The following is a 7,728-nucleotide window of genomic DNA, read 5'->3' as shown; positions in this document are numbered from 1 at the left end:
TGAACTTCATGGGTGATTCTTTAATAACAACGAATATATATGAGTTTTATAAAAAGGTAAAATCCTATATTTTTAAATAAACATTGAGCACTTCGCTGTTTTAGTTTGAACTTCTAGTTTTTTCTATGGCGGGGGGAAATCTTTTAAAACTTTTTTAGTTGTTCCTTTTTTAATTTGAACTTCTTCTTTTTATTTTTATTAACGAGAATTTTTTTAATTTTTTATATAATTCGGTCTTCTCTGTTATTTTAATTTGAACTTCTCAACCTTTTTTTAGAAAAAAAATGTTTTTAAATAAGCATCAAACATTTTTTTAAATGAACTTCATAATTTTGTTTTCTATAATAGGAAATAATTTGAGTTTTCCATATACATCGAAGTACTTCGTTATTTTGTTTAAACTTCTCGATTTTATTTGTTTAGTAGAAAGTAAAATCCGAGTTTTTAAATTTGAACTTCATATTTTTTTTAATTTGGACTTCTCGTTGTTTTTCAAAAATGTGAAAATAAAATGCTCTGTTATATATTTGCATGATTTATCGGAACGGGGCAAGTGATATAGCATTGGACTTTTTGTTTTGTTCTTTTGTATGGGAATAATCTGAGTATTGTAATAATTTTCGAAGTACTTCCCTTTCTAAAATTGAACTTCCTGATTTTATTCTGTATCAACGAGAAAAAACTGAGTGTTTTACAACTAAAAAATGCTTCATGTTCAGGATAAACTGTCTGGGGTGCAAAGACAAGCAAAATTGAAGGTTCAGGAGTTGGCAAATGTATGCGTAACTAGAAGTACAATATTTTTGCTTAGAAGTTAGTGATATGCAGAGAACTTAACACATGACGGCTCATTTTCAGGTTCATGGCATGTGGCTTCCGTATTGGTTCGCATCACGCTCTGTACATTGTCAGGTATATGTGGATTCATCATGTGGTATGGAACATTATGCAGCTTTCGAGACTTCAATTTAGGTTTCTTTGGTGCATTTGCAGGAACTAGCATCTGCCAAATGGCATCTCCATGGGAAACATGTACTTGATGCTCTAATGGAGAAGGTTTGTTTCATATGATTTCTTAGTTAAATATCAAGTGTTCCTTGCTAGTATTTATAAATGCAACCACCACTGTCTTACAAAGTCAAGGGCACAGGTTGCTGAGACTTTGCCACATGCACAAAGACAGGTGAAACCACACTTGCAGGCAACAAAAAATGTAGGCTAATGTTCTCAACCAACACTCGTCCTCGCCTTTTTGTGAAACACTCTGACACGCCATCTCTTGCTTCATGAAGAAATTGTTGCCTGTTGCCAAATTTCATTTCAACTCACTGAAGAACAGCACTAAGCCGGTAGCTGCCAGGATCGTCACAGCCTACAGAGCTTGCAAGGATGCCATCCAGCCATGTGTGGCCAAGTCTCAAGAGTTTGCAGATCACTTCTGGTAGGTGACGCTGATGCATATAGTAATATCATAGCAACCTTTTCATCTCGTTGTATGCATGGTTGAACCACCAAAGTCTGATCCTGAGCACCAACGGTTTCACTCTAGTAGGAATGCAAGAAGTTCTCCGAGCCATACGTCACACGGATTGCGGCAGCGTCTGAACCTCACCTTTCGGTCATTGAACCTTACACGAGGCATGTCAAGTCTGTTTGGAGACAGCTCGTTATGGCGACGAGCATGTACCTTGAGGCCTTCAGCTCCATCGCCGTACTTGTCATACTGCATGGCTCTTATCGTCCTCGGGGCCGCCATGGCAGCGCCGTGTCCTGCGTGAGAGAGTGAGAGAGAAAGGAGAAAGAGAGAAGGACGATGGTGAGAGACACGTACTGCTGGTGGGCGGTGTGGTGTGTAATGCGGTGATGCTGATTCACAAAAGCAAACCAAAAACAGCATCCCTCGTCTTCGCAGATCCTGGACTGCCGTCGATCCTCGTTGATTAATTTTTGGAGATAAAATGAGAAGAAAACCAACTTGTGAAACTGAAACTAATGAACCAAAAACAACAGTTTTTTGCTCCTGCATATACAGTTGAACTTCAGACATCAAAATCACTTAGAGAATAGGAATCGACGATTGATCTGGACACTATACAACTACAGGGAACAACATTGACCAATTCCACCTAAAATGTTATATAATCACATACTGTAATTTCAAGCATTATAAACTCAGAAGATGCTTACAATTCGCAGTTTGTGCCGAACCTAGGAGTCGAGGAGATCACCACACAGGACTAGTTAGAGGAGTGCAAGTGAAGGAACCTATTTCTTCAGAAAATCAACAAACTAAACTTCAGAAAATCAAAAAACTGAACTTCGCAGGGCCCTGCAAAATATACACAGTTATAATCAACTTTAAAAACTTCAGAGAATCAACAAACTGAAAGAGGGCCAGATGCTGACCTTTCTCTTTGTAGCGTCGTTGGTGACCTGTAATTGAAGGTCGAGGGTTAAGGGTACCACCTCAACAAGTTCCGGCAGCCGGTGCAGGCCATCCATGGAGGAGGGGCAAGCTGCAGCGAGGAGGGACTGCACCGGCCACAGAGCTGGAGGCCCGTCAGCCGCGGGGAAGGCGCGCGCTGGCCGCGGGGAGGGAGGGCGCTAGCCGCAAAAGAGGATGGGTGTCGACCACGGGTTGGGAGAGCGCCGGCCGCGGAGGAGGGGCGCCGGCGACGCGGGTCGTGGGGGTGGTGATGGCACGCTTTTGTTATCGGGGCCTGGTGGCGTTGAGGTTGGAGGTTGGGTCTCCGGCGGCGCCGCCATTGGTGGTCTGGGCTCGGCGGCGGCGCGCTTGAAGGTCGGGACTCCGGCGGCGGCGTAGTTGGTGGTCCGGACTCCAGCGGCAGCGCGGTTGGACGTCGACGTGGGGGCGGCGGCGGCCAGGTGGATGGCGGCACGGGGGCGGCGGCGGCCAGGTGGATGGCGGCGGTGGCCAGGTGGATGGCGGCACGGGGCGATGGAGTGTGGTGGGTGTGTGGCCTGGTGCGGCGATAGAGGTGGATCGGGCTTGGGGATAAAGATGCGGGAGGTGGGGGTAGTTTCTTTTTTTTGCCACAATGTTTGGGCAGTTCCTGGTTTCAGTGAAGGAATCTCGGGAACAACTCATCGCGCCTATATAAGGGGGCTGTGGTCTGAATAACTATTTTGGTCCTGGGATCAGAATAGTGCTACTCTATATATATGTGTGTGTATGTTCATTAATGATGCCTTGCAACCGTACACTCTGGTATGGCCAATACACCAGGGGCTTACGTACCCCACAATGCGGTGTGAAAAGTCCGAACACTTTCACAAGTGCGGCACCCCGAACTTATAGCATTATATGCATCAGCTCCGAATCATGTCTTTGGTCAAATGTTCGGTTTGCCCGGCTCCTATGTTTTGGTATCTTACGTTCTGCTCTATCGGCTAAGGTAGCGCTAGGAGAACTACTGCGATTGTGCCCCGGTTCTGCCGGGCTTAGCACCTCGGTAGAGAAAGCTAAAACTGACTGTCATGATAAGGCGAGAGACTGGTCGCTGTTCGGCGAGGTTTTTCGAGTCCCTAAAGACTTATGCCGCTCAGGGCAAGGGGCCGGCCCTGTCCGGCTTACAGGCGTGTATCGCGCCCCGAATTCGGCCTTCCGAATACCAGGGGCTTCGCCGAAATTTAAAATTATAGAATTATATGGCTAAGTGAGAGTGATAAAGCATTATTAGTCCGGTTGCCTTGTTCGTTGTGCTGAGCACCTCCCTCGAAGGACCCAAATATGGGAACAAGAGTGCTCAGGTTTATCCCGAACACCCCAGCACTCGTGGCATGGGGGCAGAAGCCGAGGACTGGCCATCTCTCAGATTGGATAAATAGCCAAACAGAAGGTAATATTTTAAATTCAAACAAGCGTTGCATGGCGCATATGAAACAAGTTTTCATAAATACAGGATAAAACGAGCAAGTTTACTCAAATATTACATCTTTTGAACACTCGTCTGTGATGAGATGGGCACCCGGCAGAACACCCTCGTAGTACATCTCGGGGTGGCAGTGCTCCTTGCCCTATGACGGCCCCTCCTTGATTAGCTTCACGGCATCTAGCTTGACCCACTGCAATTTCACACGGGCGAAAGCCCGGCGTGCACCTTCAATGCAGACAGATTGCTTGACGACCTCCAGCCGTGGGCAGACATCCACAAGCCGCCTCACCAGGCCGAAGTAGCTGTTGGGAAGGGAGTCGCCAGGCCACATCCGGACTATAAAGCCCTTCATGGCCTGTTCGGCCGCCTTGTGCAGCTCGACCAGTTGCTTCAGCTGGTCGCTCATAGGCATCGGCTGTTCGGTCCCAGTATACTGAGACCAGAACAGCTTCTCCGTCAAGCTTCCTTCCTCGGCCTGTTAAAATTGTACGACATCGGACACACTGCGGGGAAAATCTGCGAATGCTCCTGAAGAGCTCCGGATCCGGGTAAGTAATCGGTAATTTACTTTTACATGCTTGCTTTGCATATAGAAAGCCTTACCCGCCGCTATCTTCTTCCTCGCGTTGATCTCTTGGAGGGCCTTTTGGGCTTTGGCCTTGGCACTTTTTACACTCTCGAGGGCCGTGGCAAGCTCAGACTCCCGCGTCTTGGAGTCAAGCTCCAATGCCTCGTGCTTCACCACAAGAGCCTGGAGCTCTTGCTGCACCTCGCCCACCCGAGCCCCGTGCTTCTCTCGCTCGGTGTGCTCCTTGGCCGCTGTATCTTCGGCCTTGGTCAGCGCTTGCTTCAGGGTCGCCACCTCGGTCGTGGCCCCTGGCAAACATACGATGATCCTGTCATTTTGCAATCGCGTCCTCTTTTATATATACACAAGACAGGGTATTACTTACCCTTGTTCTCCTCGAGTTGCCTCTTGGCAAGGCTGAGCTCCTTCCTGGACCCCTCGAGGTCCTGCTTCAGTACGGCGACCTCCGCAGTTAGTGCGGCAGATGCCAGCAGCGAAGCCTGCATATGCATATTGACATACTTATATTAGACTCCTGCGATATTATTTGATCCTCTGTTCGGCTTTTCTTTGTGAACACCGAACAAAGCATCAGGGGCTACTGTCCATGCAGTAATATTTCTACTACATTTTAAAACACTTACCTCGAAGCCTGTTAGAAGGCTGGCACAGGCTTCAGTCAATTCGCTCTTGGCGGACTGAACCTTCTGGATCACCGCACTCATGATAGTGCGGTGCTCCTCATCGATGGAAGCGCTGCAAAGCGCTTCCAGCAGATTGTCCGGTGCCTCTGGATGGACAGAGGTCACCGGCACAGGCGTCTTTCCCCTCTTAGAAGGAGGCCACTTGCCCGAGCCCGGAACCGCTGGAGGGTCCGGCGCGGTGTTCGGCTGAGGGCCGAACTCGGAGCTCTCGGGGGCTCCGTCCCCTCGGCTCCCGGAGTCCGGAAGGTCGCCTTGAGGCGCCTCTGGGACTGTCTCCCCTCGATCCGGTGCCTCTTGAGACAACACCTTGGCGTCGTCGGTAGGATGAGGGGAGGTGGCGGTCGGGACTGGATCGATATCCATGTCCGACAAGCCCAAGGAGTCGTCCGATGATACATCGATACTGGCTCGTGGCGTCCTGCATAATTGCGTTCAGCGTTAGGGAAAGCAGTGTGACAAAGGAATCCTATGAGTTACTCTGGTATCTGAATACTTACGATCTCCCCGGGGGCTTGACCTTGGGCAACCACTCGTCTTCGCCTTCATCGGCGGCGGTGGAACCGTCCGGAAGGAGAGTCCTTCCCTTCTTCGACCCTCCAGCCTCCCCGGTTGGGGCGGCCTTCCTTTTCTTGTCTCCCCCGGTCGGTGGGGGAGCATCTTCTTCTTCTTCTTCCTCGTCTTCGGGGGAAGAGTGCGACGCAGAGTCATCGGACGGAGAGTCCGACGACGCCTAGCGTCGGGAACTCTTTCGGGTTCCCTTGGCCTTCTTGGTCTTCTCCGGCACCGTATAAGGGGTCAGAGTCAACATCTTCGCCAGAAGAGCATCTGCGGGGCCTTCAGGCAAAGGAGCCGGATAGTCGATCTGTCCGGCCATCTTCTGCCAGTCCTGTCAAAGGTACGGGAGTTTAGATCCCACATAGTGCCAATCTATATAAAAATAATAAGTATCCTGTGAAAGGTAAAGCAGCTTACCGCACTGGCTTGGAGCTTCACGCTGAATCCGCGATCCTCAGTAATAGGGGGGACCTCGGCACTTTTGAATAGCACCCTCCAGGCGTCTTCATGAGTTGTGTCGAAGAGCCTGTTCAGAGTTCGGTGCTGCGCCGGATTGAACTCCCACAAGTTGAACTCCCGTTGTTGGTACGGGAGTATCCGGGGGATGAGCATGACTTGGACTATGTTGACAAGCTTGAGCTTCTTGTCCACCATGTTTTGAATACATGTTTGGAGTCCGGTCAGCTCTTTCAAACTACCCCAGGACAGGCCCTTCTCTTTCCAGGAGGTGAGCCGCGTGGGGATACCAGATCGGAACTCAGGGGCCACTGCCCATGCAGGGTCGCGCGGCTCGGTGATATAGAACCACCCCGATTGCCACCCCTTTATGGTTTCCACAAAGGAGCCCTCGAGCCATGTTACGTTGGGCATCTTGCCCACCATGGCGCCTCCGCACTCCGCCTGGCGGCCGCCCACCACCTTTAGCTTGACATTGAAGGTCTTCAGCCATAAGCCGAAGTGGGGCTTGATGCGAAGGAAGGCCTCGCACACGACGATAAATGTCGAGATGTTGAGGATGAAGTTCGGGGCCAGATCGTCGAAATCCAGGCCATAATAAAACATGAGCCCCTGGATGAAGGGATGGAGAGGGAATCCCAGTCCATGGAGGAAATGGGTGAGGAATACTACCCTCTCATGGGGCCTGGGGGTGGGGATGAGCTGCCCCTCATCTGGGAGCCGGTGCGCGATGTCGTCGGGCAGGTATCCGGCTCTCCTCAGTTTCTTGATGTCTCCCTCCGTGACGAAGGAGACCATCCACCTGTCTCTCGCTCCGGACATGATTGGAGAAGGTCGAGGTGGGAAGTGCGGGCTTGGGCGCTAGAGCTCGAGTGTGCGAAAACAGATGAGCAAAGGAGGAAGAAGGCATGGATAGAAAGGTGAATCCTTATCCCTTTATATGGGCGGACGAAACTAAGCGTCCCCACTTGCCTGGTAAAACTCGCTTATCCCCCAAGTGTCGCAATTGATGGCGCGGTTGGGTTACCCACGCCCGTATTGATGAGAATCCCGTAATAAGGGGACATGATCTCTGCTTTGACAAGACGTGTCGAAAAACTGCCTCGCGTTATGTGCGGGGCTGGTTAAAAGAAACAGTTCGAATAATCACCGGGCCGTGACGTAACGTCATGCTGCCAAAACAAGCCAGCAAATTAGATCTGCGAAAATATTATTCTCTCTATGGTGGAATGTGGAACTTATTTTGCAGGGTCGGACACTATCCTCGTATTCAAATTCTTCTGTGATGTATTCGGAGAAGGAACCCGCCTTGCAATGCCGAAGACAATACTGCGCGCCGGACTCATCGTCATTGAAGCCTGGTTCAGGGGCTACTGAGGGAGTCCTGGATAAGGGGGTCCCCGGACAGCCGGACTATCTCCATTGGTCGGACTGTTAGACTATGCAGATACAAGATTGAAGACTTCATCTCGTGTCCGGATGGGACTCTACTTGGCGTGGAAGGCAAGCTAGGCAATACGGATATGGATATCTCCCCCTTTGTAACCGA

The 7,728-nt window shown here is 50.0% G+C and overlaps 1 non-coding gene across 2 annotated transcripts; it reads right to left on the bottom strand.

Annotated features, from left to right (window-relative positions):
- Positions 1-1,084: 1,084 nt before the first annotated feature.
- On the bottom strand, positions 1,085-3,071 carry LOC125518978 (uncharacterized). 2 transcript variants are annotated; one of them, XR_015604536.1, is made up of 3 exons: positions 2,407-3,071; positions 2,188-2,329; positions 1,085-2,020 (listed from the first exon to the last, which is right to left on the bottom strand). It is a non-coding gene; the product is annotated as an uncharacterized LOC125518978 (transcript). The 2 variants fall into 2 exon arrangements; XR_015604535.1 differs by having other exon boundaries at positions 1,085-2,329.
- Between the last annotated feature and the right edge of the window lie 4,657 nt (positions 3,072-7,728).

This window comes from Triticum urartu, chromosome 5A (assembly GCF_056163025.1).
Source record: "Triticum urartu cultivar PI428250 chromosome 5A, HENAU_Tu73, whole genome shotgun sequence".
NCBI classification, from domain to species: Eukaryota; Viridiplantae; Streptophyta; class Magnoliopsida; order Poales; family Poaceae; genus Triticum; species Triticum urartu.
This window is presented reverse-complemented; position numbering and strand designations above follow the sequence as displayed.